General features: G+C 39.4%; 1 protein-coding gene across 1 annotated transcript in view; it reads right to left on the bottom strand.

Moving 5' to 3' along the window:
- The window catches only part of LOC115471277 (heparan-alpha-glucosaminide N-acetyltransferase-like), a 278605-nt gene that overhangs the window by 205149 nt on the left and 47005 nt on the right, over nt 1–26451 (bottom strand). The gene's annotated exons all lie outside the window — the stretch shown is intronic.

Genomic DNA, 26451 nt, shown 5'->3' with positions numbered 1-26451 from the left:
TTACCACCACAAGTGTAACAGGTAGGGGGGGATGGGTCTCGGTCCGCCTGCCTGAAGTGCACTGCAGTACCCACTAAAACTGCTCCAGGGACCTGCATACTGCTGTCATGGAGCTGGGTATGATATTTGAGGCTGGCATAGAGGCTGGCAAAAAATATTAAAAAAATTTTTTTTTAGGGTGGAAGTTGGCCAGTGACCACTGGGGGAGTAAGGGGAAGTCATCCTCGATTCCCTCCGGTGGTCATCTAGTCAGTTTGGGCACATTTTTGTGGCTTGGTCGTAAAAAAAAAAGGACCAAGCAAAGTTGCCCAAATGTTCTTCAGGGACGCCCTTCTTTTTTCCATTATCGGCAGAGGACAAACATGTGTTAAGCACCCCCCAGTCCCACCTTCGCTATGCTTCCAACATGCCCCCGTGAACTTTGGTCATCCCCGCGACGGAAAGCAGTTGAGGATGCCCAAAATCAGCTTTCGATTATGCCGATTTGGGTGACCCTGGGAGAAGGATGCCCATCTCTCGATTTGTGTTGAAAGATGGGCACCCTTCTCTTTCGAAAATAAGCCTGATAGGGTACAAATATGCACCTAAGCAGCTTAGTAAAAGGGCCCTTGTGTGCCATCTACTTTTTTGGTGGTACGTTCATAAAGGATAGGACTTCGCAGACAGATAAAGGACATTCTGTGAGTTTGTTTCTCATTTTAAAACCTGTTTATCAAATGCAAATTGCTTTATAGTTCTTCCTGTAGATAATTGTTCATCAATAACATATTTGTAACCTTGAAAGCAAACAGGAAACATAAACACCAAAATTGTCTATACAAGAACACAAGTGAAAGATGGCTGATTAAAAAGATCTATAATGGGAAGCTTCACCTGATTGATTTACACTGTCTAACAGGAAACAAAAAAATGCTTTCTCATTATTACATCTTGCACTAAAACCCTTTAACATATCTAATAAAATCATTTCCATTTAAGCAACAAAATAGAAAAAATGTAATAACAGTTTCCTACTTCGAGGGTATACTGAGATTACAGGTTATGCCCATCACTTGAGTCACCCAAATTCTTTTTGGTCTCTATTGACTAGTTTGCGAGAGTATTTCATATTTTGCCAAGTTAACAACTGCCCTGAAATGAGAGAACTGTGAATTATTTGTCACAAAATAACAAAGAAAGGGGCCCTTTTACTAAGAAATGGACTCAGCACATTTCAACACAGGACTTTCCCGTGCACCAAGCCTATTTCTGGTGTGTTCCTAAAACAGAGCTTTTTTCTTTTTGTAGGTCCTGCGCTAATTTTTCCATTAGCATGTGACACCTGCAACCAGGGTCAGCTCAAGGCAATCTGCCATAACGGAACAAAGCAAAAACACCCAGAGCTAAAAGTTAGATGGTTTGGTCAAGAACCTGGTTTAATCACAACTAAGTAAGAAAAAGGTGCCCTAAATGACCACATGACCACTGGAGGGATTAAGTCATAACCCGCCCCCAGTGGTCACTGACCCCCTCCCACTCCCCAAAGATGTGAAAGAAATAGTATATACCAGCCTCTATAACAACTTTAGATGTTATGGCCAGTCCTATTAGAGCAGCAAGCAGGTCCCTGGAGTAGCCTAGTGGTTGGTGCAGTGGACTGTAGACAAGGGGACCCAGGTCCATGTCCCACTCTAGTAGTTACACTTGTGGTGGAAAGTGTGAGCTGCCCAAAACCCACCAAAAACCTAATGTACCCACATATAGGTGACACCTGCAGACATAAGGGCTATTGTAGTGCTGTATAGTTGGGTGCAGTTGGTTTTTTGTGGCTCCCCATACAATATAAGGGGATAACTGTGAGATATGTAATTGGGACCTTTTATGCGAAGTCCACTGCAATGCCCCATAGAGTGCCCCACTGCTCTGCTGTTATGTCTGTGTGGCCAGTCTACTAAGAATGCTGCCCCTCCCCCGCCCCATATGTCCCAACGCTTGAATTTGTACATTTTTCCCTTGGAAAATTTTTTTTTCAAAAACGGTCACAAAGTAAAAATGCACTGAGCACTAAGGACTAAATTCTACATATGGCACCTGAAAAATCTGATAAGAAAAAAATTCTGTCTTGGCATATTGTTTAAAGCACGCCTATATTTTATAGAATAGGCTTAAATTTCCATAAAATATATAGAATACGCAGAGAGTTTCTTCACGCAACCTAATTTAGTCATGGCCATTTATGCCATGTTTTACTTGGTGTAAATCCCGATACCTAAATTAGGCACAGGTCGGGTGCATTCTATAATAATGCATATAGATTTTAGAAACGCCCACGCCCTGCCCATGGCTATGCCCCCTTTCCAACTATGTGACTTAGAATTTAGGCACACCATGTTATAGAATACACTTAGTGAGTTATGCATGTAATCTCAATTAATGCTGATAATTGCTTGTTAACATCCAATTAATAGCACTGATTAGCTAGTTATTGAATTAAATTATGCGCACTATTATAGAATATGCTTCGATTTCCACGTGGAGTTTTACGCACTATATATAGAATCCAGAGGTAAACATCTAGGAAATAGACATTTTCAAGACAAAAAGATTTTCTGGTTCAAAAATCACTATGTTCACCACTTGAGTTTTGGATATTTTCATCAAAACATCCAAAATTGGATTTAGACGTCATGTTGAAAATGCCCTTCCACATTACAGATGGTGTGGAACTGTTGGTATTCTATAACCTTAGAACATAAGTCCTGGGCACATCTCTGGCCCACACATGCTCCTTCCACATTCACATCCCCTTCCACTATAGAATTGGCATGCTACGGTTATAGAATGCCAACTAAGATGGCCGCGAACTAAGATGGCTGCAACACAATGAGTGCTAAAACACTTGCCTCAAAAATCCTACATCTGTGGTTCCCAAGAAGTCATGAGGTCGAAGATCTGACCAAGTTGAGAACCATGAGCTTGGGTGAGGAATAAGGAGCATGGCAGCTCCACAATGAACCTCTACGAGCCCTCATTGCAATATGCCAAAGCAGCACTGGCAGCACCATAATCAGAGAAAGGAAGACCAATTTTCCCACAGTGGGAGAGCCCTCTGCCCCATTGTTGCTGTGAGTCTTCTGCTCCTTTGATATGCTTTACTCCGGCAGCGACTCAGTAAAGAAACTGGCAGCTGTGGAGTCATGAGAGTAAGGTTGGTTTTCCTGTAGCGTTAAAGGCCTCCGCTCCTTTACTCACTCTGCATCAGCAAAGAAACCCTGCATACCCGAGCAGCCCCTGCTGAGCACACGCCTGATGATCAAATGAACTACATTCGGTGCATTTGCAGTGATACAAACAAAAGGGGCAGGCCATTAGTGTGAGCTGGATCTCGGAGCCGGACACAGACCAAACATGCTGGCTCCCAACCCCCCATGAACCGCCACAATCAGGGTCCTGTGGTAGCTCTAACAACCATGAAATTGGAGCCAGGAGGAAAACCTTTCCCCAGAGCCAGGGCCAGATCTGCCAGGTCAGACACAGAGTGAAACCGGCTCCCAGATCCTCGTGAATCACAGCACGTAGGCTTCTGAACCGGCTCTAACATCAGATACCCACTGGCCGCAAATACTGCTCCTGACAATTCTGCAGTGCTTTGAATGTAGTCAGAAAATAACAAGGCAGACTATCTGCAAACTCCAACATGGAAACAAACAAAGTAGATCTGTGGTACATACAAACAAATCTTTATTACAGAATTTCAATCTAATAGAATTCCTGACACAGGTTGTGTTTCGCCAAAAGGGGCTGCATCAGGGGCTACAAGTTCCAAATTCGTCTTCCCATCTCAGCCCAATAACACGTGTGAATGCACCAATCCACTACACAAACCGAATACTCTGAGACAGCATCAGATCCAAAGAAAGTACCAGACAGAGAGAAAACTGAACAGTGAGGAGACTGCAAACCGACCTCCATCCACCTCATCTTCTGTCCTTCAACAGTTCAGGGAGAATGCAGGACAGGAAGAATCACTGTTCACCCATCTGCATCAACCTTCATCTTCAGTTTCCAACTGACTACCCTACTTCAGTTGGACAAGAATAATACTGTACAATCCATCTCCATCAACCTCATCTCCAGCTTTCAACCAACTCTACTTGCAACCAAGTCAGGTTCTAATAAATATTTCAGCCCAGCGAACTGCATGAACACACAGATATACTCCAGCTTTATCTCCATTCTTGCTATCTGCCAGTTTGTGAAGCACCTCACTCGTAACAAGATCCAAAACACAGACACTACTCCTCTCCAGCAATCTTCATCTTCTGATAACATATCCTTATCACATGATGGGCAGAAAATCATCCATAAAAACACTAATAATTTGGCACTTAATTGGGTCCATAATATTAACATCCAGCTCACTCGCACTAGTTCAAGGCAATGAACACATGATCCCTGTAATTACAACCAGAAGACACACTCTATGCCATGACACATCAAGTATAGGAGGCTATTTCAAAACATGAAGAATCTTATTCCAAAAAAACAGCTATCCCGAAGGACAGGAGCACTTCAGACACAAAAAGAGTAACAATCAGTCCAGCGGTTAATGCAACAATTTGCTAAAACATCCTGTCAGCTAGACAGCTTCCCTAGCCACCTAATGCAAGCAGCCCCGGCACACTTCATAAAACAGCTAAGCTTTTACCTGTCCTCTAAAATGTCCAATGGCTCATTCCTATCAGAAAAAGGCAACATTATACTCATGCTGCTAATAAAGAACAAAAAAAAAAAAAAAGGAAGAAACGATCCCACAAACTACAAACCGGTAGCCTCCATACCTCTACTAGCGAATCTTATGGAAGGACTTGTTACCACTCAACTAATGGGATATTTAAACAAATATAACGTACTGCATGAATCCAATAAGGTTTCCGCCCCAATTTCAGCACTGAAACAATACTAGTCACCCTTATAGCAAGATCAGCAAATGCAAAAAAATCCTTTTCTTATAGTTCAACATGTCAAGCTCCTTTGACATGGTCAACCACTCAATCCTATCAAGTATCAGAGGTGAAGTACTACGGTGGGTACTACCCTATCTCTAATTTGGAAAGCAGTATGCGGAGTTCCCCATGGATCACAAGTCTTGCCCACCCTGTTCAATATTATGATGACACCACTTGCACGTGCATTAGAAAAAAATGGATTCAACCCTTTCCTTTATGCCAACGACTTGTCAATTTACATCCCTTTTGACATCAAACTATCAGACATCACAGACCAAATCAAATCCAGTCTACACATCTTAGAAACATGGGCAATTTCATTCAAACTCAAACTCAACACAGAAAAGAAACAATTCCTGGTATTAACATCCTCACACAGCAAAGACACCTTTAGAAACATAAACATAGATGGTGCAACTTAATAGCAGAAAATCTAAAACTACTAGGAATCACCCTTGACTGTAGTCACTAATTTAATCAGCAGATCTCATCCACTACATTAAAAATGTTCCAAACAATTTAGAAGATCAGAAGATTAAGAGATTGCATCCCCAGAATGATCTTCCACTTGCTAGTTCAATCGATGGTTCTGGCACTCATTGATTACTGCAATGGAGTATCCATAGGATGCAGGGAATAACTACTAACTCAATTGCTAACAGCCTAAAACACTGCAGCAAGACTGATTTACAAGTACAAGTCAAGCTACAAAAGCGCCAAGCCCCTACTCCAAAAAATACACTGGCTCCCAATCAGAGCTAGAATCCAATTTAAGATGTGTACACTGGTCCATAGAATCTTGTTTGGGCTTGTTCCTGAGTACACGTCCAATCTAATAGATCTATCTCTTTGCAATGCCATCAATGGAGCACATAACTACCTTGTCCTCCACTTCATTACATGCCTAGGATTAAGATACAGATCAGAATACTTGTCCGGCTTCTCCTATCTAAGCACGAAGAACTGGTACTCTCTTACCAAAAGAATTAAGATCTATAAGTAACTATATTCACTTTTGCAAACAGCTAAAAGCTTTCTTTATCAGAAAATCTTTGCATGTTGATAGCAAATAATGTACAACTACCTTCACAAATAATAACAATATTCTTGATCCAATGTACACTTCTGTTAGTTAATGTGCATCATACTACCATCACTGTAAATCTTTACTACCTTCACCGAATCTCTCATTTCACTGTAACTCTTCTGCCGCTTGTTTAGGCCAGGTGAGAGTCATGGCCTTTTTCTCCCTTCCGAAGAAGGGAGCCAAAATGGAGACTAGAAATTCAGCAACAACTGTTACTTACAATCCATTCACATTTTAATTGCTTCACTTTGAACAGGAAATAGTACTAGGATGATTTTACAGCTTTGGCAACCTAGAACTAAAGACAGTACTTAATGGCTAATTTCTTATTAATGACCCAGAAAGCCATTGAACAACAATGGTGATTTTGCTGAGTGTTTTTTTTTTTTAATAACTTGTGTCCTTAATTCTAATATTTTGCTTGTGTTGTCAAAAGATACCAAGTGACAAAATACTTCATAGTCAGCAGAGTCACACTTCATGTTATTAGTACGAGGAAAACACATCATAAATGTTACTTAAAAGGTACAATAAATTGCACTGAGTTAACTTTGACATGTAATCCATTTTGGCAGGTAATGGGCCTACCTCACTGACCTATTAACCCTGCCTTTGGGCAAAAATCTCTCTTTGCCTTGGCTAATCTTTCCTTTCCAGCACTTCACTGTCACAACGTCAAACTAAAACACTTGTAGATGACTGAAAAGGTCAGAGAAAATATTTGCTCTACACCCCTCATCTAGGAACTAAAGGTTGATAAAAATCATATCTGGCCAAAAAAAAACAGCTTGCATAATTTCAGTTATATCTTAGCTAAAATTACAATGCATACACATAGGAATATCAGAACAAAGGCATAGCTTTGTGTTTGCAACAGCAGGCAGAGAACTAGATAAACCAGAGTTCAAATATCACTTCTCTTTCTATCATTGTAAAATCATCTAATAAAAATCAGGGCATAGAGGTCTGCTAATGTGTGTGGCATAGATCCAGAAAATTAAAGAGGGACATGACTGTGGCACATTAGGACAGTTCATAGTAAAGCTGGAGGAGGGATGCAAAGATAAATACATAACATTGACATTCGCACCTCAGTCAGTCTTTCAACACACTCCCATTAGAAATCAAATAACGCCATAACACTTTCTTTGGAATAAAATTTGGCTGCAGCTTTATTCACCAAACATCAGTAAATATCTCAACATCTCTTAACATTGTCTATGTAACATCTAAATCATTTAATCCAAGTTAATTGCCCATAGCGGTTCCATAGTGTTAAGCCATTCGGTAACAAAACTGGCTCACTTTTCCCCCATATTATCCCCCTTCTCCCCATGTGACTTACGGTGCCGTCAAGCCACATCTTACTCGTGGCGGTGCCGCCCCCGAGTTCTTTTCATTCCATATATTTCACAATATTCCTTTACCCGCGTCCGGGCCTTTAACCCCTCAAACAGGCACCCTTCTCAAAGCTGCTACCATTCCCCAAATACCCCCGCCTCCCCCCTTACCAGCCTCTCCCTTTTCACTAACTCGCTCCCATTCCCAAACACCCTTCCACACATACATTGGGCGGGCTGGGAAGGGTCATCAAATTCCCCTCTATCCACCCTCACCCTCTCCTACCCTCCCACTTAATGCCTTTTTGCGCGCCAAAACCTCTTTGCCCTATCTCAGCCTCTCTCTCTTCCCACCAATCCCCTTCCTTCCTCTTTAACCAATCCTTTTCCTTTCCCTTCTGTTGCTAACCTGCCTACCCTCTTCTGCCCTGCCCACCCCTTTTCCTTTCCCAGTTTTCTTTCCTATTTTGACTGACTTTGCCATCAGTCAATGTTATCACCCCCACAGTTTTAAGCTGTGAGGGTTCCCGTATATTAAATAGAAATATATAATATGTTTTCTCAGAAATGGCAAAAGCAGTACAGAGAAGGGCGACAGAAATGATAAAGGGAATGGGACTACTTCCCTATGAGGAAAGGCTAAAGTGTCTAGGACTCTTCAGCTTGGAGAAAAGACGGATGAGGGGAGATATGATAGAGGTCTATAAAATAATGAGTGGAGTGGAATGGGTAGACGTGAATCATTTGTTAGTTCTTTCCAAAAATACTAGGACTAGGGGGCAAGCAATGAAGCTAGAAAGTAGTAAATTTAATACAAATCAGAGAAAAGTTTTCTTCACTCAATGTGTGATTAAACTCTGGAATTTGTTGCCAGAGAATGTGGTAAAGGCGATTAACTTAGCGGGGTTTTAAAAAGATCTGGCCGTTTTCCTAAAGGAAAAGTCAGTAGACCATTATTAAATTGACTTGGGGAAAATCCACTGCTTAAGCAGCATAAAATGTATTGAACTTTCTCGGAATCTTGCCAGGTATTTGTGACCTGGATTGGCCACTGTTGGAAACAGGATACTGGGCTTGATGGACCTTTGGTCTGTCACAGTGTGGAAATACTTATGTATTTAGTTAGGTTTAGAAACATTCCTAGAGGAAAAAGTCAACACATGACTCTAACATGCAGCTTTCTGCATCAGGTCGACATGCTTTTTCATCATCTTTTTCTATTAAGGACCAGCATTGTCAGAAAAAGAATAGTGAGGGTATTGCAATGAGGTTAATACTTTAAGATGAGTAGGTATTTTTATTTTTTTTCCTTTCCTCTGTTCATTGTGGCTTTGTTCTATTTCTTTTTCTTTGTTTTCCTGCATTCCATGGCTTTTATAAGCTTATGAAGCCCATTATGTATAAAACAGAGGTGTGCATGTATTAGCCAATAACTGGTTCATTTAGATATCTAAAAGACTGAAGTGCACACAATTGATTTGCATATGCAGAAGGTCCTAACATGCATACACTGTGTGCATTTAAAATGAATGATAAGAAAACAGGAAAATCAGGAAAAATAGGAAACTCCACAAACAAATCAAACATTTTATCCTCTTGCACATCCCTAGTATAAAATGCTACTTTTATCATCTACTTTTATTTTCAGATAGGTTAAATCATAAGATCATAGAACATAAGCATTGCCACACTGGGCCAGACTGAAGGTCCATCAAGCCCAGTATCCTGATTCCAATAGTTGCTAATCCAGGTCACAAGTACCTGGCAAGTTCCCAAAAGAGTAAAACAGATTTTATGCTACTTATCCCAGAAATAAGCAGTGGATTTTCCCAAATCCATCTTAATAATAATAGTGTATGGGCTTTTCTTTTAGGAAATTATCCAAACCTTTTTTAAACCCTGTAAAGCTAATTACTTTTCCCACATTCTCTGGCAACAAATTCTAGAGTTTAACTACACATTGAGTGAACAAATATTTTCTTTGGTTTGTTTTAAATTTACTATTTAGTAGCTTTATTGCATGCCCCCTAGTCCTAGTATTTTTGGAAAGGGTAAACAAGTGATTCACATCTACTTGTTCCACTCCACTCAGTATTTTATAGACCTCTATCATACCTCCCCTCAGCTGTCTCTTATTCAAGCTGAAGAGCCCTAGCTACTTTAGCCTTCTCTCATAGGGAAGTCGTCCCATACCCTTTATCACTTTCGGCACCAAGAAACAAAGCATAGACTGTTTCATATCGTGCAATTTTTTTTTTGAAACTTATTTAAATCAGGTCAGTAATTGATTTAGTTTAATTAATTTTTATTTAATTTTTACAGCTTAATTTTGTTTGAAAATCAGGTAGGTATTTTTGTGAGCAACCATGTAAAATTTGTGAATAACGCCCCTAAAATGTATGAGCAATCGCTCACACGCTCCACTTAGAGGGAGCATTGGTCCCATCATAGACCCTGGGGAACCCCACTATCAACCCTTCTCCATTGAGAATACTGACCATTTAACCCTGCTTTCTGTTTTCTATCTTTGAGAGTGAAAAATTGATATAACAAATGAAGTTCTACAGGAGCAAGAAGTGGTTATGATCTTGAAAATGATAATAGACCAGAAACTTTGAATAATAAAATGAATATTATTATAGATGATTAATATCGAGATTATTGTTTTTCCCAGAGTTCCAGGTATGACGCTTAAAGTTTCCTTAATTATTACTTTAAAAGGAGTGAAGCCTGTGAAAACTGGGATTACTTTAATCAGTGCGATTTGAATTAGAGACTTAAGTATATGTATTGTTAAATAACTTCTGGTTTTTAAAAGATAGAGAATGTAATCCGATGTATTATTTCTAACTAAAAACTGGACAATAAGTATGTTTTCAATTAAATGAATTGACTATACACCATATTGGGCTTGAAGAAGCCAACCAGATGATCAATGTGGAATAATGAATTAGATGAGTAATACCTGGGTATAATCAGGTAAATACCACGGGGGGGGGGGGGGTCTGTTTACTGTTTAATTGATCTCCTTGTCTTGTTTCACTCTCCCTATTTAGTGGTCTAAGGAAGAGAATAGAATTACCTGATTGAAATAATTCCTATATATTATTTTCTCTGTATTTCCGGCAAGTTGTTTTATCACTTGTAAAAATTTAAATGGTTATAAATAAATAAAAATAAACAATTAGGGAGGGATATTGCTTCTCCATTAATGTACTACTTAAAACCTCAGACTTGTCCTGATATTCTTGATCAGAGTTGAAAATCCTTTGATAACATAGAAACTGAGAGACAGGGATATTATTTCTCATATGATGCGAACACATGCTAGTGAAATGCAGCAATGAATTTCTGTCAGTAGGCTTAATGAAAACTGAAGTGTGGAATCGATGATTCTTTAACTGTTTTTGAACATCCAAAAAAAAGTCATCATAGTAGAATGAAACTTTATCTCAAACTTGATAGAAGAATGGCATTGATTTAAATAACCAAAAACACTATACAATATTTCCTGTGACCCCTGCCAGAAAAAAAAAATGTCTATATAGCAAAACCAGAATTTGCAACAGGAAACAAAAAGCAGATGAATAAATCAATTTTTCTTCAAATGCTAACATAAACAGGCCGAGGTAAAGATTCCAGTATGTCAAAAATAACATGCACCGCTTCATCTTGAGGGATGCAAGTATACAAGGAACAAACATCCATAGAGACTAGCATAACTGAAGAAGAATAAAAAAATATGCATAGAATTTAATATGCTAAGAAAATGAATGGTGTCTTGAAAGTAAGATTTAACAAACAGAAGACCCGACTACAAAAATTTGTCCACAAATTTACATATTCTTTCCAAGAGCAAATCATGAGAAGAAACAATAGGATGCCCAGGTGGACATGTCAGATTTTTATAAATTTTCAGAAGAAGATAGAAAATCAATACCTTAAAGTGTCTATAACTCAAACACTGAAATTCAGCAGATATGAGAAAACCCATCAGTCTTCCCTTGAACAATAAGATTATTAATCAAAAAGTCCAAGTCATCTGATGGATCTTCTAATAACTTCACATATACCGCTCATCTGCCAGCTAGCGATAGGACTCTTCCATGTACATCAGTTTATCCCACATGACAATTGTTTCACCTTTATCAGCACAACAATTAACTGAAGTGTCATTCTGAGACAGACATTTCAGAGCAAGCTTTTCATGCAACATCAGATTGTCCTTCCAACAATGCTTATTCGTCTCCAATTTGGACACATCATTCAAAATCAAAGCCTTCAAAACCTGTAACGTAGGGTCCATAGGGCCAAGAGGAACCCAAGTAGAATGATCATGCACAACTGAATGATCAACAGTGCTCATCTCAGTTCCAAAAAATATACTTTCATCTGAAATTTTCACATGTCTATATGTCGGTAAAAAAGAAATACCTTTAGACAGCAAAGATATCTCATCATCTGTCAAAGAACGAGCTGTCAAATTTACCACTGTTGATCATGGTGAGTTTGGGATCTGGTAAGCAGCTTGGATCTGCATCCTTTCTTGCTGCCACCCTGGCCCCCTCCTCATTTTTTCTGACCTTCCCCATCTGTCGGGTCTGGTCCACCAGTCTCATTGCTCCCACAGGAAATCCCAGATGACAAGTGAAACAGAGTCTTCTTCTTCACCACAACACCACCCCTTCACGATCCTTCTGCATCCATGGATAGACTTAACCATCTGTATAATCCCGCTGATCCCAATGAAACATTTTCAATTTTTGCTGTCTCAAATTTCAACCTCATTCAAGGGTTGTTCAAAGTCAACTTCAGTGTTTAAGGCCGAAAAAAGCTGATCATAATTTTGTTTCTCAAAAAGAATTTTAGCTTGCAAGTTCTAAATAATAACATCAAATCAAGGGAGCAGCGATTCAAAATCCCATTCCATTGATCGATGAACTCAGGTTCTTTGTCAAATATTTTAGGAGTTTTAGTCTTATGAAACCCCCTTGGAATAATCTCAGGTTTACAATAAACTAGAGACGCACTATGCGTCTTCAGTCTCATAAGTTGACACATATTAGTTTGCACTTCAGTCCACTTATCCTGAGGTAAAGCATTAGCTGCATCCCCTGGCTTTCAGTGAACCCCAACCCACTCAGCCACTGCTGTGCCATCAAACAGCTCTAACTCTGTTGCCAAAACTAACTCAATCATGAGTAAGAATTCAAAACCAAGAAAATCATAGACTAAAAATTCTGCAGGACACAAAACATATCTTGGAATCCCTATGGATAGAAATTCCAAGTATAAAGTGGGAAAAAATAGTGATAGGAGTGTACTATTATCCTTTATTATTGAATATTTAAACCTATCCTTCAAATTGTTGGAAATTAATTGAGGCTGATCTTACCAAATTCATCTCCAATGCATGTATTAATAATGATAATATCATTATGGATGTTAATTTACATCTTGAAAATCACCAACCAATACACAAAGAATTTCCTAGAATTCCTTAATGCTTGCCAATTCTCATTTTCAGTGGAATGCCCTTTCATGTTAAAGGTAATCAACTAGATATATTAGCAATGAAATTTACAGACCCAACTACTTTTTTCATCTCAGATTTTCATTGGACCCCAATACCTCGGCCAGAGACCAGTAGTCTCTTTTTTAAATTGCACTGGAAAGAAATTAATTGTCATTCCAAATCCCAAAATATGTTACATTCATTTAAAACTAGAGGTAAAATTGACCTTTTAAAATTCTGTTCCAATGAGTCATTCAGTGCTTTACTTAACTCAAACCCTTCCTTGAATTTCTTTCAGCAATGGAATGATATTTGTAAAGCAGTCCTTGATGTTATTGCATTTGTGGCTGTCAAATCTGGTCCAAAATTATTATCTCCTTGGTTCAATGATGATCTTTTACAAATGAAATGTAAATGCAGGAAACAGGAGAGATTTTGGGCTAAGGACAAATCCACTGAACAATGAATTGCTTGAAAAAAACTTTTGAAAATCTACTAAGGTATGATCTCCAAAGTGAAAACCTCCTACTATCCCAAATTCATTGGTGATACAGTAGTCAACCTGAGGAAACTTTATTCATTAGTTAATAGTTTATTGCGCACTCAACTAATAACCAGTTCAACCGATCTCACACCTACTGCCAACCACTTGGCTACTTATTTTATACATAAAATAGCTAAAATCAGACTAGAACTTAATACCTCTTCATCTATAGACTATTTCCTCTATTTATATGATCCTTTACTGCCTCATTCTCAAGCAAATAGAATCTGGTCCATTTTTCAACCAATCACTACTGATCAGATCAATCATGCATTAAGCAAATATGCAAATTCACATTGTCTGCTTGACACGTACCCTACTTATCTCCTCAGTTCAGCTCCTGATTTATTCTTACATCATTTGCACTCAAACTTTAATTTGATGTTGTGTCAAGGTTTCTTTCCCTCTGACAATGACAGTATTATTTTGACTCCTATACCTAAAAATACCCAAACTAGCCTAAGTTTAGTTTCCAGCTACAGACCAGTAGCCTCAGTTCCTCTTCTTGTTAAAGTAATGGAAGGACTTGGCATGCACCAAATTATGGAGTATCTCCAGCTTCAAGCCATGTAGCATAGTTCATAATCTGGTTTTAAGCCATTTTACAGTACAGAAACTGTGCTTACCACCCTCTTAGCTAACTTTAGGAGAGAATTAAGTTTTGGCAACAAAATATTGATACTTCAGTTTGATCTATCCAGTGCCTTTGATACTGTTGATCATAATATTCTTTTAAATATTCTTGACTATTATGGAATCTGTGGAGTTGTCCTGAAATGGTTTTCTTGCTTCTTAACATCTAGGTCATATCAAGTCAAACAATCAGGTGTAATTTCTTCCACTTGGCTTCCTGGCTGTGGGGTCCCTCATGGTTCCCCTCTTTCCCTCATCTTGTTTAACATTATGATGATTCCTCTTAGTCATCTTTTAGAAAACATGGTCTTTAGACAACATATATGCTGATGATATCACCATTTATATCCCATTCTCTAAGGAGTTACTTGACATAACTCACATGGGGAGTCTTTTACTAAAGCTTAGCTCAAATTATCTGCAGCAAAACCCATATGAATAAAGCTTTAGTAAAAGACCCCCATGATTAGTCTAGGGATAAAACTTATAGAATCATGGGCTTCTAATTTCAAAGTAAAACTTAACATGGATAAAACTAAGTTCCTATAAATCTTAGTAACTTTACTATTGAGAACAAAACCTATTCCCTTGAGTCATCAATGAAAATTTGGGGAGTCACAAGAGATCATTTCCTCACCCCTTGAAAACCAAGTCTCTAAGTTGACCTCGAGTGTCTTTCACTCACTTTGGAAGCTAAAGAGATTGAGGCCATTTTTCTCTAAATCTGTCTTTTGTACTTTGGTTCAATCCCTTGTCCTCACCAAATTCGACTATTTCAATTCCATCTCTGCTGGACTTAAAGATAGTCTTCTCAAAAAATTTCAAACAGCTCAAAATATTGCTGCTTATCTTATATGTTGATCTTCTCACTTCGCCAAAGCCACTCCTCTTTAATATGAGCTATGTTGGTTACCAATAAGAGATAGAATATCTTTCAAATTGTGTGTTTCATTCACCAAATTCTGTTTGGTCAAGCCCCATCATATATGAATAATCTTACTGAATTACCCCCTCATAATGCTGTTTCTTCATCTAGAGAATACCTTGTCTTACATTTCCTTATCTGTAGGAATGTGATATATAAAACAATGTGCTCTGCTAATTTCTCCTATCAAAGCACCATAATTTGGAATTCTCTTCCTAAATCATTTAAGTTTACAGATTATTGCCTAACTTTCAGAAGTCTTCTAAAAGCACACAGTCTGGCTTTGAACTATACCCATATCCTTTTCTTATTCTCGTTTTCATCTATTTTTTCCCATCTAGTTTTGCCTAATTATGCTCTCACCTATCCACCCTTAATGTTTTGTTTGTCCTTGAGAGAGTCTAAATCTCTGGTTATATACTGCACACATATTAATTTGTTTCTTGAAGTTATTGTAATTTGTGTTATATTCTGTACATTATTATGTTTTATTCCCTTATTGAATGTTTTTAAGCCACATTGAACTTAAGTCTATTTCGGGCTAATTTGGGGTATAAATGTCATGAACAAATAAATAAATAAATACTACCATCCACCTGGCCAGGATAAACAGACTGATGCAGAAATGTTATCAGAAATTAGAGAGGTTAACAAACTGGGTAATACAATAATAATGTCATGTCCCCTACCTCAATGCAAGCGGCGTCCTCGGGCTGCACAGGGTCCCATCGACACGCATACTTGACTAGCACAGCCCTGAGCCATGTGTGTGTAGTTCTTCTCTGGCTGCAGGCTCCTTGATTGCTTTGTTTCCACCCACCGGGGTCTGCTCTAGAGAGCTGCACGGCTTCCGTCCCCGCGGGAATCCCGCGGAACCCGCGGGATTCCCGCGGGGACGGAGGCAGTTCATGTGGGGTTCCCGCGGGGATGGAAGCAGTTCTGCGGGGTTCCCGCGGGGACGGAGGCAGTTCCTGCGGGGTTCCCGCGGGGATGGAACCAGTTCTGTGGGCTTCTCGTGGAAGTGTAAGCTGCACCTGCACCAGCCTCTCATCTACCGAATACCAATTTATTTGAGTGCTGTCTCCTCCTCCTTTTCTTCCTTGCTTTAACAGCATAAATGTGGAAAGTCTTCCATTAAGGAGGTGGTAGAGTCACAAATGATGACGGAATTCAAAAAGGCGTGGGATGAACACAGAGGATCTCTAATTAGAAAATGGAAGTTATATAAAAGCTAACCTTAAATGGCTGCATGTGTGTGGATGTGTCAAGTGACGCTTAGATGGCGACTCTGGCTGTGATGAACTAGAGCTGATACCTGGCAGACTTGTATGTTCTGTGTCTCATACATGGCAATCTGGTGTAGGATGGGCTGGAAAGGGCTTAGACAGCAACTTCAGTGGCTGGATCATGAGGACAGTGCTGGACAGACTTTTACGGTCTGTGTCCCACAAATGAGAACATGAATAGGCTGGAGTGGGCTTCGATGGCAACTCCAGCAGTTAGAACATAAGGATGGGGCCAGATAGACTCCTATGGTCTTTGTTCCAGAAACACGAAAGAAAGACCATAATCAAGTATATAATATCACACTCATTGATTTAATGATGAATTGATCATGAGTGTGACTATTGGGCAGAGTGGATGGACCGTTCAAGTCTATTTGCTGTCACTTACTATGTTACTATTAATCCTCTTTGCTCCCAGGCTGGTGCACAGACCTCAGCTCTGACACAGGCACGAGAATCAGATGTCACCTGACCTACTGGCGCGTGCATGTGGCGGCCTCTCAGCACACAATCCCAGTGAATCAGAGACAAATCTTACATGTGCGCACCAGAGTGTTCCAAGTTCCGACTTCCGGTTTGTCCTTGCCTACAGTGCTGTGGCTCAAATCCAGAAAGGGAGCTGACTGGAACTTTCTTTTATGTACTATTAAATTCTTACGGGGATGGGTGGGGATGGGTTAAATTCTTGCGGGGACGGGTGGGGACGGGTTGGGATGGTTTAAATTTTTGCGGGGATGGGTGGGTACGGGTAAGATTCCAGCGGGGATGGGTGGGGACGGGTAAGATTCCAGCAGGGACGGGCGGGGATGGGTAGGATTTCTGTCCCCGTGCAACTCTCTAGTCTGCTCTTCCTCTGCCTGGCTTCCCTTGCTTCTCTCTTATTGGTATTCCGGTTCCTCCTTCCCCTGCCCTTCTCCCTGCTGATGTCAGACGCCAGCACTTTATCAGCTGAGCTGTCCCTAGACTCCTTGCTTCGGCTTCTACTTTGGTAGGTGTTACTTGCTCAGTAGTGTGCTTCTCCTCTACTTTGTTCCTCGTTGCTGACTTAGCCTGTACCTGGATTACTTTTGTGTCTGCTGCCTGCCTACTGACTCTGCCTGTACCTGGATTACTCTCTTGACCTGCTGCCTGCCTACTGACTCTGCCTGTACCTGGATCACTCTCTTGCCTGCTGCCTGCCTGGCTGTCACATTCATCATCCCGCTTCCTGCTCCATCTCGTAAGCCCTGCAGGCCGCCCCCACCTAGGGGCTCAACCTCTGGGGAATGGCGGTCAGTGCAGGTGAAACCCGGGGTTGTCCGGCCGCCAAGAAGAACCTGGTCCGAGTACCGGGCTCGGCAGCACTCTACTTGGTACAAAAACTCACAGGTCTGACAAATAATGGGTGATATCAGTTACCAAAACTAACTCAATCAGAAGCAAGAATTCAAAACCATGAGAATCACAAAATTAAATCTTCTGGAATCACAGGATAGCTATTCATGGATAACACCCTGGGAAAAGGTGAGTAAGTAGCGGATCCAAAATGTTGAGAATGGGCGATTTTTAATGCCATGTTTTCATGAACAGTCTGAAAAAAATTACATACTTGTGTAACTTTTTTATTTTTTCACATGAAAGGATGGGGTTTGGACTTTGTATTACAAATTGCTTGCTCTAGCAGACTTCATTAAAACCTCATTTTTTGTTTCTGCCTTTTCCCAGAGATGGTCCCAAATGTAAGCAAGCATTAGTATGGACAAGTTTCCATTCTTCGATGGCATTTCTATTAGGAAAGTCTCTGAATCTTTATGTAAAAGTGATTCCATCACTGAGTCAGAAAGAGCTTTGAATTCTATCATCATTACTGTATGTTTGATAGGTTAAAATGTCTAGCAGAGTTTTGTCTCTCTGCTCTTAATTTATTAGCTGAGGTAATCTACTTTTCTGTCATTCCATATCTGAGGGTACAGAGTTGAAAAATCTGTTTGAATGTAAATGAAAGTGTCTTCATCCAAGCAAGTGCAGTACTGTAGGCAGTTGTTAGATGCTATTCAAAGATTTATTTCTGTACGGTGCAATTTATGGAGTACTGGTTTACTGTATACAGTATTTATATGCATGCATGCACACACACGCAGACACACACATACACACACATGCACCTGCTTGACAGCAATCTTGAAAAAGCCATTGAAAAATATGAGTTCAAGCACAAAATGTATTATCCCAGTACAAAAAGACACTATGAAGGATGTTTGCTGAGCAGCTAGGGGGGGGGGGGGGGGGGGGGGGGGGTTACCACACAGTAGTCATTAGTGCTAAGCCATGCTAACAGCTAGTGCACACTAAAACCAGCCAGCATGGTAAAAACCTCATGCTAGCTTCTTAACATGGGAAGGTATACATGAGGTGCGGTCCAATAGCTAACCTTGTACAGTAATTACCTCTCATCCAATCTCCCCAGTTCAAGGTCTCTCACCCTGATCAAGACCCCCAACCCAATAGGAAGCTCCCAGACAGTAATCCCCAAAGGAAACCTCCTATCAACCCTCCCAGAGCTACCTTGCTCTTCAATGGGTACAACCTGTCACATACACCATACCACAGATATATACACCAAAGGGAGCGGAGGAGTGGCCTAGGACATGGGCTTGATTCCCACTGAAGCTCTTTCTGACTCTGGGCAAGTCAGGGGTCCTTTTATGAAGCTGCGGCAAAAGGGGGCCTGCGCTGACATCGGCGAGTGTTTTTGACATGCGCCAAGGCCCCCTTTTACAGCAGTGGTTAAAAGGCAGGTCTTTGGTGTTTTCAAGAAATGGCAAACCACAAGTGAAGCACCTTTGAGGTGGTGGTAAGGGCTCTCGTACTAACCTGGTGGTAACCAGGCAGCGCATGGGATTGCCAGATTACCGCCAGGTACACGCCAGCGCTACAAAAATCTAAATATTTTTGCAGCACCAGAAATGGAACGCACTGGGGGAGGGTGCTACCGCCGGGCTGCTGTGGTAGCCTGGCGGTACTTCCCTTTTAGCAATCGGTAAGCCCAGTGGGCTTACCGTCGCTTCGTAAAAGGGCCCAGGTACAAAATAAGTACCCATTTGTGGAGGAGTGGCCTAGTCATTAGAATGGTGGACTTTGGTCCTGGGGAACTGGGTTCCCACTGCAGGCACAGGCAGCTCCTTGTGACTCTGGGCAAGTCACTTAACCCTCCATTGCCCCAGGTAGAAATAAGTACCTGTATATAATATGTAAGCTGCATTGAGCCTGCCATGAGTGGGAAAGCGCGGGGTACAAATGTAATATAAATAAATATATAATATGTAAACCACTTTGATTGTAACCACAGAAAGGCAGCATATCAAGTCCCATCCCTATCCCTTCCTTCACCTTAATCCTCATCCACCTGCAATCCCTAGGGACTTACCCAAGGGCTACCTTGGTATTCCATGGGTCCAAAGTGGTGCCAAAGACCCCTAACAGCAGCACTGCCACTAGTAATCAATCTGTCACATAAGAGCAATCCTAGGGCGGTACCATAAGTGTCTGCCCTGTGCAATAAATGCTGGATATGTCCCCTGCATTTACCTCACAGACTTTTCATACATACCACACCTTAACTTTTGTGGTTGAGGTGCATAAGTGCAAAAACTGACTGCACTTTAATAAACAGGCCCCTACTTGACTCAACCCTTAATAAACTGCAAACATTTGCTTTGAAACATTAGGGGACCTATACAGTAAATTTTACTATATAGATCTTCTGCATGCAAAAAGGTCCTTGGTGTGCATGTAAAAGAAGTCTTGCTAGAATTATGTCTTTGCATGTACATGAAGAACCATCACATACAACGGATGGTTTAGCATGCAGCTATTTTCATAGCCTTAGAAATTATAAAATATCCCTAAAATAAAATGAAAAATCTCAAAATGCATGAAGAAATTTGGTCTGAAACAGAGGAGGGCACTGATAACAATATCTTCATGGACATACTGAAGGTCCCTAAATCCAAACCAAACCTGCCTCAGCAAATCTAAAGCAGTAAAATCTGGACTGAACCTTTCCAGTACCTCTGCAAAGAGATCATATTTAAATATTCAGCAGTTCACAAACATACCCAACATAAATTACAACTCCTGGGAAAAGCAATTAAAAAAACAAACAGTCAGCATTCCAAAAAAAATACAAAAAAAATCAAGGTATACCTCCAGGCACTCCTCCTCTAGCTTGAGATCCAAACAACCTTGGTATCACGCAGGTCTTAGGTTGGCTAAGCAACAATTTCAGAAAAAAGAACACAGCTGGAGAAAGTCTAAGTCAGCAGCGGATCTTCTTACATATAAAGCAAACTGAGGCGTCCTTTTACAAAACCACGGTAAAAAGTGACTTGCGGTCTTGTAGGTGTGGGTTTTGGGTTCGCACTGAAATATTTTTCAGCACAGATACTAAAAATGCCTTTTTAAAAATTTTCCTTGAAAATGGACTTGCGGCAAAATCAAAATTGCCGCGTGTCCATTTTGAGTGTCTGACCTTACCGCCAGCCATAGACCTAGGGGTAAGGAATCTGCGTGGTAACGATCTACGTGCATCAGAAGTCACTTGGCGCATGTCTGCTACGTGTGTCAGACAATAAAAAATATTTTTCAGACACACCAAAAATGAAATTACCACAAGAGCCACGTGGTAGTTGGGCCATAAGTTCATTTTGGTGCACGTTGGGCACACATAGACGCATATGCGGCTTAGTAAAACGGGCCCTGACAGATTACAACTATGTAAATCAAAATTTCAGTATTGTGCAGACTGACTAAAAAAAGGCCCCAAATTTAACTACAAAATTTTCTCTATATTCCATAACATGACTACCCTCTCGGCAACTAATAGGGGACCTTCTACCATGCCTGATATAGATAGTTCTTGCCATCTCCCTAGAGTTTTCCACAGCATTTAATTTGGTTGATCACTCTTCTGATTCGTTGTCTCCCAACCTTAGAGATTTCTGGTGTTGTTCTCTCTTGGATCTCTTCTTAATTTGAAAATAGATCCTTCACAGTTGTCACGTAGTTGGTCTCTAAAACGTGGTGTTCCCCAGGGTTCTGTTCTTGCTCCTCTTCTCTTTAATATGTTTTTTTTAGTTCTCTTGCCACAGTTATTCAGTCTACTGAGGTGTCTTTTCACCTCTATGTGGACGATATTCTTCTTCTTTATCCAACTGACCCTTTTAGTCCCAATTTAGGCCCTTTAAATGACTGTTTCCAGCTGGCTGGCTGTTCACAGGCTTGGCCTTAACAAAGAGAAAATGATTGGTTGCTGGTTTATGGGAGGACTGTCAGTCCCCACAGCTTCATTGAACATCTTTGGATCTTCTATCCAACCAGTGGAGTCCTTTCATTATCTGGGAGTAACTCTTGACTCCCAACTGACATTTATCACCTAAATCTTTAAAGTTTGCAAATCAGGGTTTTTCATTGTGCAGCAGCTTCTCTCAGTATGCCATAACTTCACCACTGATATTTTCCACTCCCTCATTCTTGCACTATTGACTCATTGCTTAGACTATTGTAATATTCTGTAACTGGGTTGCATTTGCTCCAGTCTAAAAAGGCTTCAGTTTCTACAGAATATGGCTATTAGGTTACTCTGTCATGCTCAACATAGGGACCATGCTTCTCCATTATTTCATAGGTTCCACTGGTTACCTATACATCAAAGGATAATTTTCAAATTATTGACTCTCACTTTTAAGGCTCATAGGGTAGGGCTCCCTTTTTATCTGAATACACTCACAATTCCTTATTCTCCAGTTTGTCCTCTTCATTCTCTCAATGATCACCGACTTGTATTACCTGGCCCCAAGTTCACTCAATTGGAGTTCACCAGAAATCGTGCTTTCTTTTTTGCTACACCCTCTTTTTGGAATTCGTTCCCACTCCATAGCCGTGCTGAGACTTCATATAAGGCATTTAAACCTGCACTAAAGGCTTGGCTTTTACACAAGCCTTTGAATCTTTCTAAATTTGTTTCTCATTGAGAATTTGACACTGTGATAGTATGTTATACCTTTTAGCACTCTGTTGTTTCTGTGTGTCTGTTTTTATTTCTTTCTTTTCAATATTAATGAGTTAGTTTCTGCTAGGACCTGTTACCTTTCCTATCCAAATTGTAGTTCTTTTCTATTTTCAATCCTTTACATTTTATTTATTGTAAACCACTGAGATCTGTGAGTTAGCTTTTAACAAATCATAAACCACTTAAACCCAGGAAAGTTTGTGGCCTTAAGAGGATATTAAATAAAATATTCAACTATCATAATATAAAGGTTCATAAAGCACTAGTAAGACTGTTTTCCTAAGACATAATCAGAAGGGTTAATTACACCATTCTTTAAATATAGGAATACTGTTAACACAAATTATAGATGGGTCTGTGTCAACAGTAACAATATTAAACTATTCTGTGGTGTCCTCTACAAATTACAGTTCCCATGACAGCATATGTCTGTACAGAAATCAGATTTTGGTTCCTCCCAAAGTACCAAACCACACACTGCATCTTTACTTTATGATGATTAACCCACATATATGAACACTCCCAGAAGAAATGTATCTGCACTTTGTATTGACTACAAAAACCTCTGATTCTATGTAGCACCCTAGCCTCAAACTTAATATAGTGCAAGCTGAAACTCGTGGAAAAAACAATAATCTAATTAAATCAATATATTCATTCATCAGCTGTAAAGTAAAAATAAAAATGTAGACAGTCAGTTTCATACAGGAATATGGAGAGCCCAAAAGGTAATACTCTAAAATAAAAAATAAAAAAAATCAAACATCAATCAAAACAAAGCTACATTACTCATATGTGAACACTGAGCCACCAAATCAAACACATACAAGAACCCAAAACAAATACAGGCTATTACTAAGGATAATCTAGTGCTGATCTCAAACAAATATTGCTACCAACTAAATGTTGACAGGATTAGATGGTACAGGTCTACTCTATAAGCAACAAGTCCACCATAAATATCCTTCAACAATGTATGATGATATTAAACACACTCACTGAAAACAGTGCATAAACATCTTAAAATGATCAAATGTAAATAAAAAAAAACAAATTAAAAAATGAATGTGAAACTAAAACATATTCTGCAAAGGTGAAGGGGATGGCAGCATAGATCAAACAAAATATCTTTTTTTAAATTCTGCATTTTTCCTTTTTGACTATTATAAGAATTGTCTAGTGCAGATCTCAAACAAATATTGCCAACAGCTAAACCTTGACAGAACCAGATGATACAGGTCTCTAAGCAATCTGAGTCCACTATAAAACATTTTCCTTTTTTATTTGGTTTTTGTTTACATTTAATCATTTTAGGGTGTATATGTACAGTTTCAGTGAGTGTTTCTAGTTTCTTATCAGACTTTATTGGAGATGTTTTATGGTGGACTCAGATTGCCTAGGGACCTGTACCATCTGGTTCTGTCAAGGATTAAGGATTAACTTATTTATTTATTTATTTGCAGTATTTGTTATTCTGCCTTTCAATAATAAAATCAAGGTGTGTACAATATATATATATATATATATATATATATAGAGAGAGAGAGAGAGAGAGAGAGAGATACGTTTTATATATATATATATATATATATATATATATATATATATATATATATATATATATATACATTATATACATACACATATACATATATATAATAGAATAAAATAAATTTAAGAACCACAATAAAACGCACAATATAGACCCAAAATGCAAGGGTAATCTGTAGTACAGCAATATATTTTACTAAGCTGTGCTAAGAAATTGGATCAGCGTGTTTTAGCCTGGGACTTTCCCACACTCAGGAGGAGATTCTATATATGGCACCTAAAAAATCGGCACTGAAATCAGTGCCAAATAAGCGCTTAGTTGAAATTTCAGTTCCTAACTCTGTGTGTATCAATTTATACCAACTAAAACATGGTGTAAATTCCAGCGTATATATTTAGGTGCACTGGGCCATATTCTATAACTAGGCACCTAAATTTTGGAATTCCCACGAAACGCTCATTTCCACACCCATAACCATGCCCTTTTTGTCCGCACGCGTCAGAAGTCAGAGCACAACATTACAGAATACACTTAGTGAGTTGTGCACCTAAATTCTAATCAGTGCCAATTAGTGTTCATTATTGCTTGTTAAGTGCTGATATCAGTGCTTGTTAAGCCAATTAAGGGGTCCTTTTACTAAGGTGCGCAAAAAAATGGCCTGCGATAGTGTAGGCGCATGTTTTGGATGTGTGCAGAATCATTTTTCAGCGCACCTGTAAAAATATCTTTTAAAACATTTTGACCGAAAATGGATGTGCGGCCAAATGAAAATTGGCGCGTGTTCATTTTGGGTCTGAGACCTTACTGCCACCCATTGACTTAGCATTAAGTTTTCAAGCATTAACCAGACGGTAATGGTCTATGCGTGTAGAATGTCTTTTACTGCCCAGCTGTGCCGCGCACCAGAAAACAAAAAATCTTTTCTAGCGCACATAGGGGACGTACATCAAAAATGAAATTACTACCTGGGCCACATGGTAGCTGGGTGGTAATCCCAAATTCATGTGTGTTGGGCGCGTGTAGGCGCCTATGTGGCTTAGTAAAAGGGCCCGTTAGTTATGCACAGTGTTATAGAATCCCCGCAGATTTTGGCACCTAAATTTAAGTGCACTATATAGAATCCAGGGGTAAGTCCATTTCTGGCTCATCCCTAAAATAAGGCTTTTTTTCTTTTTGCAGGTTCCACACTAATTTTCCCATTAGCATGAGACCTACAAAAATATGGCGCCCAGATCTGTGTGCCTTAGTGCAGCTACATTACCACATGCTAACTGATTAGCACAGAACTAGTTCATGCTACTGACATTAGTGCATGGCTATTAAATCAGAAAATATAAAATTGCCTTAGCTCGTGGAAAGACCTGTGTTAAGGGCGCTCAGGCCATTTTCTGCCACAGCTTAGTAAAAGGACCCCATTTGGGTTATTAATAATAGTAATACTATATAGGCAATCTGTACTTCACATTTTTATCTGTGATTTTCATCCCAGGTAATATTTGAAGTATAACAGAGGAGAAAGATCACCATTTCTTTAACCACAGTTCACTGGTCAACAAAACAAAAATCTAAGCAGATAAACTGCATTTAAAAACAACTTATAGAGTTTCACTTAGGGGAATATTTGTTGAAGATTAACAGGACAATATCCTTAAAGGGTTAACTATGGAGTACACAAACTGCAACTTAAAATGCACTTTGCTCATTGTCCAGGAATGGGCTAGGCATTCATTAAACATTGACAGTGGTTATGATCTCTTCATTTCCTCTGAAAAAAAAACAGTTGCATGACTTGTTCAAACTACTTTAGCAAAACAGGTTCTCTCGTGAATCAACCCAAAGGATCAGCTCTTGGTATATTATTATTAAAAAATGATGAACCTTGTGACTCTATTAATTTTGTTCAGGTACCCTGGTGAACATTAATTATATTATTTCGCAGCTGCAAAGTAGAATGAAGGAAATGTGCCTCCTATAAATAAATTAAAATTTGTTTTCACAAAGTATAGAACTAATGTTAACCTTCTAGCCTATCCTGACACAAAGAGATTTTGTTTGTCCCATAGAGAATAAAATAGATGAAGTATAATAGGCTTAATGTATACTGATTTTGCTAATTAGAAATGATTCCACTCATCATCAATTATTTAGACGTGGGTCAGGCAGAACACATCAAAATGTCTTCCACCTGTATGAGAATTTGTATGTTAATTAAATGTGAATCAGGTTAATGGAAGCTAACCTCAGCCACACTTAGGAAAGAGTGTATTATATTCCAATTGATTTTGGTAACAGCTTTGGATAATGATAACCTGGTCACATCACGGAAGCAATGTTGCTCTTAATGTTATAGAGAAGCATTAAATCAAACCATGAATCAAGATTAAGGATTTTCTTAGTTGTCAGTTACTGACCGTATCCGGACAGCAGGAAAAGATGAATATGATTAGTTCAACTATTCATTCTAAGCAGAAATGTTAAAATTCTAATTAATTACTGCACATATGTCAAATTATGTCATTGGACACTCATAAG

The sequence above is a fragment of the Microcaecilia unicolor genome, chromosome 5 (assembly GCF_901765095.1).
Source record: "Microcaecilia unicolor chromosome 5, aMicUni1.1, whole genome shotgun sequence".
Classification (NCBI taxonomy): domain Eukaryota; kingdom Metazoa; phylum Chordata; class Amphibia; order Gymnophiona; family Siphonopidae; genus Microcaecilia; species Microcaecilia unicolor.
The sequence above is the reverse complement of the archived record's forward strand: the minus strand, read 5'-3'. Positions and strand labels throughout refer to the sequence as shown.